This window comes from Papio anubis, chromosome 3, assembly GCF_008728515.1.
Source record: "Papio anubis isolate 15944 chromosome 3, Panubis1.0, whole genome shotgun sequence".
Classification (NCBI taxonomy): domain Eukaryota; kingdom Metazoa; phylum Chordata; class Mammalia; order Primates; family Cercopithecidae; genus Papio; species Papio anubis.
This window is the reverse complement of record NC_044978.1, coordinates 171,848,738-171,860,947: the sequence shown is the minus strand read 5'-3', so window position 1 is coordinate 171,860,947 and position 12,210 is coordinate 171,848,738. Positions and strand designations below refer to the sequence as shown.

General features: G+C 41.9%; 1 long non-coding RNA gene across 1 annotated transcript; it reads right to left on the bottom strand.

The window, feature by feature from the left end:
• Nucleotides 1-463: 463 nt before the first annotated feature.
• LOC110743232 lies at nt 464-8,209 on the bottom strand. Its single transcript, XR_002521946.2, has 3 exons — nt 7,334-8,209; nt 7,011-7,086; nt 464-5,018 (listed from the first exon to the last, which is right to left on the bottom strand). It is a non-coding gene; the product is annotated as an uncharacterized LOC110743232 (long non-coding RNA).
• Nucleotides 8,210-12,210: the final 4,001 nt, after the last annotated feature.

The following is a 12,210-nucleotide window of genomic DNA, read 5'->3' as shown; positions in this document are numbered from 1 at the left end:
TAGCCTACACAGTCACCCCTCAGTAACTGATTAGTTCCAGGATCCCCAGTGGATATCAAAATTCACAGATGCTGAAGTTCCCTATACAAAGTGGCATCATATTTGCACATAACTTATGCATTCTCCTATATACTTTAGTCACTAGTTTGCTTATATTAATACAATATAAATTCTATGTAAATAGTTATTATATTGCATTGTTTAGGAAATACTGTCAAGGGAAAAAAAAGTTTGTACAGACACAACCATCCTTTATTTTTTCAAATATTTTTGATCCACAGTTGGTTGAATCCACAAATGCGGAACCCACAGATACAGAGGGCCAATGGCATATGCTTACCGGATTGAAACCTTTCTCATTCCAGCTGACTTATTTCCTAGGCTAGTGATCTGCTTTCTTTGTTCACAAGGCTTCTTTGCTATGCAAAAGCACTCCAAGAAAGCTTTAGTCCTTTTTTTTTTCTTTTTTTTTGGAATCTGACTCTTTCATTTGGGTCATGTAAGTATGCTAGAGTTTACCAGCTCAGGAAAATGGTAAACAGAGAGTGGTATCGTAAGGACACAACAGCCTCAGCATTCATTTTCCATCCCTAGTGCTACTGCTATATGTAAGTCCTTGCTCAGTTGTCATAGACCACCAAAAAATGAGTGGTTATGCTAGTAGCTCCCCTTCCCTCTGTACCAGCTCAGCCACGGGGTTCCTGAGGCCACCACACTCAGTACTCAGCCCTCCCAGGCCCCCATGAAGGCACCCCCTTCTAGGAACCCATCTTCCAGCTGGAGCAACTCACTGAACACTCCCATGACCATGCCCTTGACCCAGTCCCTGAAGATCCAGCCAACTCACTGATTATGCCTCCACTGTCTTCAAATCTTGAAGAAGTCCCTCTCTACTTTAGACTATACCTCAATGGGTCTGTACCTTCAAGCAAGAAAAATGTTGTGGGATTAGAACTGAGTTTGGGAGAGGCTTGCCTATTTTTTTTTTTCCCCCCCATCTTTGAAACTCAAAAAGGCTACTACTTTCATGAAGAGTAAAGAAAATTCAGATCTCCGTAACATAGACTTGTTAACTTTGCTAGGAGAGGAAGGAACGCCTTTCCTTCATTTCCAGTAACTCTGTGGCATCAAATGAGACGCAGATAAGTTTCTCAACTACCCTGCTACAGTGCCCACCATTTTGAATGCCTACTATGCTGTTAGAGCTAACAAGGCCCTGTCCATTGAGGAGCTCATGGCATGGTTGGGAAGCTAGATGACTAAATGCAAAACCAAAGTACAGTGCATTAGGGCTGGGCTAGAAGGAGTTCAAAGTGTGTAGCAAATGCACAGAGCAGGCACCCAGCCCCACTTGGCAAATCAGAAGAGGCAACAGCGGAGCTGAGCCTTGGAGAACCAGGAGCAGTTGCTCAGGTAAAGCAGGGAGACATAGTAGAAGAGGTGTGTTTCTTGTTTCCTTTCCATTTAAGCTATAAAAATATTCTTCCCCTTGTTAAATAGAGATGAAAGGGAAGCATTAAAGATCTTTAGCGTGAGCATGACGTGATAATGGGGCAAGCTGGAGGGAAGCCAAACTGGAGGCAGGGGAACTAGTTCCAAAGCTCATTCTCTGCTTTCCTCCAGGATGAGCTGTCTGCTAATTATCTCCTGCCCATGAAGCCACAGGCCCAGAGGCCCGTAATGACATAGCACTGAGGGGTCCCTGCTTTTGCTAGAATTATTCCTGATAAGCTTCACTTCACAGAACACTTGGCTTCCCCAGTCTCTGATTCTTTTGTAAATCCCCAGAATTCACCTAAGGCCTCTGCCCTGCAGCTTTTGTAAGCTGACCTCAAACCCAAAAATGCCCCCCTTGACTGACAGTCCTCTCAGGGTGGAACCAAGAAGAAATATATTAGTCTAAAGGGAAAAACCCACAGAGGCATGGAGTTCCCCTTGGCTAAAGGAAAAAGTATGTTCACAATGGTGTGGCTTAAAGAATGATAGTACTCCTTGACCTTCAAGGGTTGGGCACAAGTTCATGGTTCTTTTAAGGCTGTCAGAAGCCACAATGAGTCATAACCCTGTTTGTCCTGGGAGGAGGAAGGGTGATGGGATGTGAGTCACAATGGAGAGGAGGACTCACTAGTATGGGACTTGAGAAAGGCCCGTAATAGTGATGTCTTCTAGTGTTTTCTGAGTTCTCATGTTTCTTTTCAGACTTTGAGCTGGGAAAGGGGCTAAAATGGGGACTATATGGTGGTCTCTTACTAATTAGAGTGGATAAGTAGAGAATCAGGGAAAAACTAACAAAAAAGGCCAGAGACAAGACTGGCCCTGGGGAATTAGAATTCCAGGTCATTTAAAAAATAATAATAAATCAAAGGTTGTCTTTTGTCTTTCCTGCAAAAAATGTGCCTTGGTAGCACCATGAGTGTATGAGTGATCTTGGGACCAAATCTGTCTGCATGGGATCCCTGTTCTGCCTCTTCTTAGATGTGTGATCATAGGCAAGTCGTTGAATCTCTGTGGACATTAAGCAACATATTCTTGAACAATTACTATGTTCCAGGCACTCGACTTGGTATCTTATTTGCATCATCTCAAATAATTCCATGCCTACTTTATAATAATAGATTCATTTCAGAGTTGTTGGGAGGATTAAAGGAGAGAGTCCAGTGAAAGAGTCTAACTGCCTGGCACAATATAGGGATTAAATAGGTACCATTTTCCTTTAACCTCCTCCTTTTTAAGGAAGTGTACATATCTTGGGCTTTAGGTTTTCTATGAGCATGTTTACTTGAGTTTAGTTGAATTTATACATGCCTCCCTTGCAAAAGGGAAAAAAAAAAATGCCTTTGATTTTGGCCATTCTTGCACTGTACAGCTTTACATGCATTTTTTCACCAACATTAACTTCACACACATCATTTTAATTATGATTTTGTTACCTGTGATAGCTTAGAACTACTAGCACAGAACATACTACTGAAAAGCCAATCTATTTAAGCAACAAAAAGAACTGGGAATAACCCTGTTTTTAATGTACCTAGTCCCATGAGTTCTTGAAGTTAGAAAGAAACAGCTCCCCCGGCTTTCCTGCCCTGACCTTTGGGTTGTACAAATCAAGTCGGCTTGGCACAGGAAGCAGCACTCAAATCCAGATTCTAACAAACCAGAAATGAGGCGGAGAGAGATAGAATAAGCCTCTCCTTCGGGCACCAGAGTTTTTATTTGAAGTAGGGATTCCTCGGGTAAATCTTGTATGTTATGGAAGATAAAATTATATAATAATTTAAAACTATGGCTCCCTAAGCTATGAGGATGCAAAAGCACAAGAATAACATAATGAATTCTGGGGACTTGCGGGGAAGGGTAGGAGGAGGTTGAGGAATAAGAGACTACACACGGGGTACAGTGTACACTGCTCGGGTGATGGGTGCACCAAAATCTCAGAAATCACACCTAAATAACTTATCCATGTAACCGGACACCTCCTGTTCCCCACAAACTATTGATTTAAAAGCCAAAATATGAACAAACCCTAATGTAAACTATGGACTTTAGCTGATTATGATACACCAATGTAGCTGCATCAGTTGTAGCAAATGTATCACTCTGGTGAGGGATGCTAATAATTGAGGAAGCTGTGGTTTTGTGGGGGTAGGAGAGATATGGGAAATATCTGTACCTTCCTCTCAAATTTGCTGTGAAACTAAAATGCCTCTAACAAAATAAAGTATATTTTAAAAAAAGACATGGCTTGGTAGCATCACATAAAATTTAGTATTCAATCCAAGACTAGAGCCTTCTTTGGCTCCTTCAGATCAATAGCTTATCCCATATAGGAATTATCAAGCCTTCATACAAGGAAAAAAGAAAAAAAATATATATATATATAAACATATTTATATAAACAACTTTATATATATATACAAACACATCTCCCTAAAAGCTGGGATTGTGGAATTGCTTTTGTTGAATTATCCATGGATTAATAGTATGTAGAAATTGCTCTGAAAATTACTAATAAATGAAGGAAGGAAGGAGAGAGAAGACTGAATTTCAACTACACAGGAGATTTGCTAACTCCTGTCTGTTCAAGAGCTAAGAGAGATATAAGAACATTGGCTTGGCAATCAGAATTTTCTTGGGTAAAATCCAGGCTCTGCCACTAACCATCCCTGAATAAGGCATGTCACCTCTCTAAGCCTCCATATCCTCATCTGTAAAACTGGGATATTAATACCTCTGTAGTGTGTAGGATTATATTATCCCTCAATCAATCGATAGATAATAGATTATTCATACAAGAGTATCCAACACAATGTCTGGTACACAACCTGCACACTCAAGGTTTTTTTACCCAAAGTTCCTAAAATGGGAAAAACTTCATCCTTTTTATTTCCTCTACATCTCCCTCTTATTTTTCCCTATTATAGAAGACTTGTTGTATATGTGCAACTAAATAAGAAAAAAAATTTTTTTGAGAAAATGTTAAGACCTTTTGGTAAAGAAATGTAAGACTTCTTTGCCAAAGAAGGAATTGTTTCTCCTTTTCCTGGCACCTCCTCCTCTTCTACCTCCTCCCCCTTCTTCATGCATTCATTAGAGTAGTTATAACTGTTCACAGACCCCCTAAGGTAAACTGCTTATGGAAGCAGGTTAATATAAAGGGTTAGGGACCTGGGTTCTGGAATCAGATAGCCTAGGCTTGACTCTTGTTCTGCAAGCAATTAGTTTTGTGATTCCTGATAAATTAATTAACTTCTCTATGTCTCAGTTGCTTCATGTGTAAAATAAAGACATTAACATTTATCTCCTAAAGTTGTTAACTGTTGACATAAGTAAAGCACTTAGACTAGCAGCTGGCTCATAGTTAACTCTCACTGAATCTTATATCTTTATTGCTGATCTAAATTTGCAGATAAATATGTAGGCTCAGAGAGGCTATGACTTACCCAAGGTCACACAGCAAGAAGTAAGAGCAGATCTTATACCATCTGCCTCAGCTCCAACTCTCTTTCTTCTCCACCACACTGCAAGGGAAAGGAGAAGGTTTATTATGAGGCCTGTAAGCAGAGACAACCTTAAGAACCAATATGAGTTATGTGCAGCTTTAACATTAGATTGCTTGTAAGTTTCTGGAGCAAGCAGCTCATCTTAATCCACTTGATATTCCTAGTACCCACACAGCATCTGGAACAGAGTAAACACCAAGGGAATACCAGAGGAATGAATGAATAAAAAACATCAATGAGAAAATAGGGGGTGGGAATCATAATACTACTGGGAATTTTAGACTCTGATGGGTGAACCAGGCCCTGCCTATTAGTGGAGGTGTATGGAGGTGGGGAGGAGATGAAGGGGCATTTAGATTTCTAAGGGAAAGAAGGAACAGACAGACCCACCCTTATAAAATGTAAGTCAGGTATTTCAAATACCTAATGCAAATGATGAGTTAATGGGTGAAGCACACCAACACGGCACATGTATACATATGTAACAAAACCCGCACGTTGCGCACATGTACCCTAGAACTTAAAGTATAATAATAAAAAAAAGAAAATGTGGTACATATACACCATGGAATACTATGCATCCATAAAAAGGAATGAGATCCTGTCCTTTACAGGGACATGGATGAAGCTGGAAGCCATTATCCTCAACAAACTAATGCAGAAACAGAAAACCAAACACCACATGTTCTCACTTATAAGTGGGAGCTGAACAATGAGAACACATGGACACAAAGTGGGGAACAACACACACTGGGGCCTCTGGGTGGGGGGCGGTATGGGGGCAGGGAGAGCATCAGAATAAATAGCTAATGCATGTGGGGCTTAATACCTAGGTGATGGGTTGATATGCACAGCAAGTCACCATAGCACATGTTTACCTATGTAACAAATCTGCATGTCCTGCACATGGATCCTGGAGCTTAAAATAAAAACAAAGAAAAGAAAACAAAAATGCAGCTCAGGTACAAGCTATTGGAAGGGAGCGGGGCACATTGTCTTTGATTTCGGAGATCAAAGGGTGTGTCCTGAAAGCAGGGCAGTATATTACTGAACTTACTGCTTCCTACAAGACCTCACCCCTGACTGATTCCCTTCTCCAAACCCCACTTCTGCCCAAGCCTGGAAGGAAATGGCTTGGTAGAAATGAGCAGAAATAAAATGGTTGGTGAGGAGGAGCAATTGCCAGAGTTGCCCTAGTGAGGAGAGGTCTTTTCATGGAAATAGCTAAGTTCTCTTCTCAGGCGAAGCTGTAGTAACGATCATATTTGTGACTCACAAGGCATATTCCTGTCTGTGATCTCACTGGAGCCCCTCAAGACTGTTACAAGGTAGGAAAGGTGGATTCTATTAGCCCCGTCTCACAGGTGTGAACACTGAGGACCACAGAGCAAGACAAACTGCCCCAGGTTACTGAGGGAGTTGGGGTCAGGTGCAGGCCCTGACACAAGAATCAAATTCATACCCTGGCATCCCCGTCCAACTCATTCAGGTTCTAGATTGCACACATGGCAAATTCCATGCCCAGGGGGCCTAGATGGTTCACAGGATGCCTCCTCCAGCCTCATACCACCACCCACACAATCCAGGTTTGAGGGTCAGAAATGGACGCTGGGTCTCTGTCTCCCAGGGCTGGCAGGAGTCTTGTTTGAGTCACCAGTGTGATAGCCCTTTGTAAACTTTTGTCAGTCTGGGTATTACAAGTGGCCAGGAGGATAGATTCTGACAGCTGCCTGCATTCAATCCACAGTCAGCCCCATACTGACTGTTTGGCCTTGGGCAAGTTACTTAATCTCTCAGGGCATCAGTTTCCTCATCTTTATCATGGAGATAATCACAGCAGGTTTTGACTGTATTTAAAGATTTCTCTAAGCAGTTCAAACTTTCCATGATAGATTGGGATGCCCCATCAGGTGATGAATCCTCATCACTAGAAGCTTCCCAGGTAGCTGGTGAAGGCAAGCATCTGGATTTAGGAAGAACACTGTAAGGCTCAGAGAGGCCATGACTTACCCAGTCATGCAGCAAGAAGTAAGAGCAGATCTTACATCATCGGCCTCAGCTCTAACTCTCTTCCTTCTCCACCACACTGCAAAGGAAGGGAGACAGGCTCACTAGTTCCCAAACTCCCAACTACCTTAGAATCACCCAAGGGATATTTAGAAAATGCCGTTCCATTGGCCCCACTCCTAGGTATTCTGATTGAAAACATTTCAGATGTGAGCTCAGAAACCTGGGTTATTCTTAGGAGTACCCAGGTGTATTGGTTTGCTAGTGCTGTTGTAACAAAGTATCACAAACAAGGTGGTTTAAGCAACAGAAATATGTTGTCTTACAGTTCTGGAAGTTAGAAGTGGGAGACCAAAGTGCAGCTAGGGTTGGTTCCTTCTGAAGGCCATGAGGGAAAATCTGTTCCACGCCTCACTCCTAGCACCTGGTGGTTCCCATCAGACTTTGGCTTTCCTTGTCTTGAAGATGCATTACCCTGATCTCTGCCTTCATCTTCACATTAAATCCTCCCTGTGTTCACATCTGTCTCAGTGCTTCAATTTCCCCTTTTTATATGAACACAGTCACGTTGGATTTGGGTCCATCCATTCTAATAGCCTCATCTTAACTTGATCATTTGTGAAGACCCTATTTCCAAATAAGGTCACATTCACAGGTTCTGCGGATTAGGACTTCTTCAACATCATTTTGAAGAACACAATTCAACTCATAACTTCTGCCAGGGTTAAGAATCAGTGCTGCAGACCAGAGCTTTTTCAAATGGAGTCTATCCAGGAACCTCCAGGAGATCCTAGAAAACAGCAGGTTCTGACTCGGTGGCTCTGCGGGCCCTGAGTCTGCTTTTTGAACTGGAGAAACTGTTGGCGCAGGTCCAGGGACCACAACGAGATCCTTTTCGAGACAAGATTCCTACAAAACCCAGAAATGATTGCCAAGCAAATAGAAGCTCTTTGCTCCATTTCTCTAGTGAAAAGTACTGCCTTTATTATCTTAAATCTCCACCTGCAAGTAGAACTCGGATCCTTCACGCCTGTTCCAGAGGGAGGAGCCCAGGAGGGGCACCCATCCTAAGGTGGAAAGAAAGGATTGGGCTCTCAAGCCTTGAAAGAAGTTTCCCTCATCCCTATCCTCCCTACCCCGGCTTTGACCTGTTTAATCTTGTCTATCCAGTCATTTTCTTATTCTTGTTTTGTACTGTCCTCCCCCTGCCCCACCCTACGCCCACCCCCAACGTCACCATCTGTCAGTCCAGCCCAGCCTGAGCCCGGGTAGCTGCAGCTGGCTCCCAGGAAGTGACCGCCGCCAGGTCACCTGCACCCTCCAAGTCACAGGCCGTGAACCTCGCAGCCCAGCAAGGCCAGCCCGAGTCACGAAGTAGCCCAGCCTAGACCCTGGAGCCAATCCCCAGCCGTCGGCGGCGAAGGTGCGCCCCGCCCCCGCACGCGCCGCCCCAGGCCGGGGTAATCGCGTCCACAATGGAGCGCGCAAAGCCGGGCACAAAGGCGACAGCTGCGCGGCAGGGCCTGCGAGGCCGCAGCAGAGGGGCAGCCGCCCGCGCCTTGCAGCCTCCTTAATTTATTTATACATGCGCTCGCTTTTTATGTGGCCTAGTTAAGGACGCCTTTCCATAAATACATAGAAACGGATGTTATTCTAGAGCCCACCAATAATAGACACAGCTGTAGAGGTTGGTGCTGAAATTAACAGCCCCACCTTGCTGTCCCCGCAACCTGAAAAATAAAATGAAAAGTGCATGTGTTTTGCTTTGGCTTAGGTATACGCAAGAGAGTAATCTATTTAACAGAGAGATGTTTCTTTGAAAACAAAGGAAGAATGTCTTAGCAAACAATATTTTGGAGCAAGGCTATACCTTTGCTAATCGAAGTCGGCTTGTATCTGGGCCCGCGACTCTCACCCTTAACTAGGAGCATCTGTTTAACTCAAACACAATCCTCTTCTTCCCCAGGCCACACGTGGTTCATTTCTCCACAAACTATGATTTGCCAAACACAATTCCGGCTGTTTCTGATCCACCCACTTGTTTGGGGCGTTGGTCCTATAACCGCTCTTTGGAGTCTAGGGGTTCAGAAAGAATCAAATCATTACAAAGCTGTGAAAGCGTCTCCAGCCTGTATCCCTTTGTTATTTCTCCCGGTTTGTTCTACAGACCTTAATTCTATTATCCGGTTGTAATTTGGTTCTGTGTCTCTCCAACATTCTTTCATTTATTCTGCCCTCTTTTTTTTTAATCGATTGACTCATCTGTAATTGGATTTTCTCTGGCTCTTACCAGCTATTAAAAGTAGCTATGTGTGTGTGTATGTGAGTGAGTGTGCTTTCTAAGTAGGCCACACTTTCCAACGCCTTGCAATCTTTAATCTTGCTCCGAGTTTCTAAGTAGGAATTCAATTCCCTGATTCCTTGTGAGGCGTCAGGGAGTTGCAGAAAGGACACAAACTTTAGAAGCAGTTTGGTTTTGTTTGTTGTGTTTAAGGCTGACATTTATCGAGCTCATACTATGTGCCAGGCATTCCTCCAAGCACTTTACAAGCGTTAATAATCCCTACCACCTCCTTTTAGGGCAGATACTCTTATTACTCCATTTTACAGAAAGCAAGGAGACAAATGGGCTAAGAAACTTGCCAAGGTCAGAGCTCTTGATCACAATGCAATTTTCCTAAGTTTTCTTCATTTTGTATCTGGGTGACCTTAGGCACAGCTTCTTATTTCTGCCTCTGTTTCCACATCTGCAAAATGACTATGTTGGTTTCTCTCAAAGGGCATTTGTTAGAATGTACTGAGGGCACAGTGCCTGGTTGTCAGTGGCGATTAAACACACAGTCAATCCCAGTGCTGGGACAATGCAAGGGAGTCCAGTAACCCCTGAGCTGTGTATTAGAGCAAAGACTAAATAAGGGAACCCTGGGAGCAAGAGTACAGAAATAGAGCACAGCTCTCAGACGCTTATAAAGCCACTACAGTCTTTGCTTTAGAGGAACGCAAACAGGAACTAAGCAGATCACTTCAGAGAATCATTAGAAAGATTCTGCTGCTGACAAGCAATGTAATTTTTCACAGTCACTTCCTCTCTGGAGCCCCCGGGTTTCCCAAATGTAAAAGGATGGGGGGAGATGGCTGATCACTGAGATCTCTTCTGTAACTATCTCTGGTGACAGGCTTGGTGCTGTCACCTCAAGGCTGGATCAACCCTGCCACAGCAAGTGAGAGCTTACACACTTCTTAGCTTCATGTCATAGAATTATTTAGCTGGCACCACAAATGCTTAAAGCAGATACTCTTATCTTCATTGTACAGATAAGGAAGCTGAGCCAGAGTCACCAAGTAACTTGCCCAAGGTGGCATGGAAGTGGTAGGACCAAGATTCAAACCATGCTCTCTCCACTAAGGCCCAGCCCTGCCCATTTCTCATGTGGTTCTCAGGTAAGGATAGAGATGGGGCGGTGCAGACTGCAGGCAGTGAGTCAGGCACTGGGAAGGAATAAATGACTAAGGAACAATGGACATGCCAAACCGATACCACGAGTAGCTTGTTACTTGACCATCATTTACTTTGTGTAAACTTATGACATCCATTTTTTAAACAATCTAATAGATGATTTTGCAAGGCTGTGGAATGAAATAATGAATATGAAACACTTAGCATACATAACACCTGGGCCTCATAGTCTCATAACTCTCCAATTCATGTGAAGTATTATAATAATTATTATTGGAATGAATGTTTAAATACAGTCTGTGTGTGCAAAGGTATACAGGGATTTTAAATGTAATTACCAGATTTTTTATATCAGATTAAGATCTATTTTCTTAAGTCAAACTTTCAAAATCAGTCCTAAAAATTATAAACAGAATTGGTTCCACCTCACACCTCCTCTCTCTACCAGGTCCTCATGCTGTTCAGAGGGACACAAAACACAATTTTGACTGTCACTCAAGGGGTGGAGTGAGGAATTAACCTCTACTGCAAAACTGCAGAGTAGTATAATTTCATAACTTCAAACATCTGGTAAACTCCACAGGTAGTTATTTGCAAAAGCAATTTTGCAATGACCACTTTTGTTATCGCTTAAGTCTTTTTGAGTATTTTCCTTGGGAAAGCTCCAATGTTTAACATTCTGCAGATTTAGAGATTTAATTCTCAATTTTCCCCAAACCACATGATCCCAAATGTAACACTCCTTTTCAAATTTAAACAACATGTGTGTATTAACCTTGACAGCTCAAAAATATAATCTAATTGGACCACAGTTGTACAGACTGATCATTATAGTATTGTTTGAAATAATAAATAGCTGTAAGCAACTTACATATCCAACTATGAAGAGCTGACTCAATAGTTCATGGCATCTTAACAGTACTCTAGTTACCATTAGCTAGGGGTTGGAGGAGGCAGGGAATAGGGAGTGACCTCAAATGGATAAGAAATGTTCTGAAATTCAGTAACAGAATTACACAACTTTGTGGAAACACTAAAAGCTACTGAACACTAAAAGCTACACAACTTTGTGGAAACACTAAAAGCTACACTTTAAAGGGGTGAATTTTATGGTATGTGAATTATCTCAACTGAAAAAATAGTGAGGAAAAAAAGATTGGTACGATTCTGCCCATTAAGAGTCAACAAACTATTATACAAAAAACTTTTAAATGATGTTATAGAAATGTACCTTTTGACATAGAATAAGATTGAATATATTAAGGGGGGCAGGGGGAAACATGTACCAAGTGAGCAAATATGACTCATTTTGATGAAAAAGTAATATCTGTGTCCAGATGGATGTAGAATATAAACCAAAGTGTTAACTGGTTATTTCTGAAATTATAGGTGGTTTTTGTTACCTTTTTTCATCTCTAGGTATATATATAGGATATATATAGAGAGATATATAGGATATAGAGGGAGATGTATATAGGATATATAGAGATATATATAGGATATATAGAGAGATATAGGATATATAGATATATATAGGATATATATAGAGAGATATATATAGGATATATATAGAGAGATATATATATTCATAGTTGGACATATAAGTTGCTTACAGCTATTTATTATATATATTTTTTTTATTAAGGGAGGGGAAAAAGGAGAAAACAATTCTAGGAGGAGGAGAGGATAGATGAGAGGAGAAGTTTAGACCTTCAACAAAACAGAAGTGGACAAGCTTCAACAATG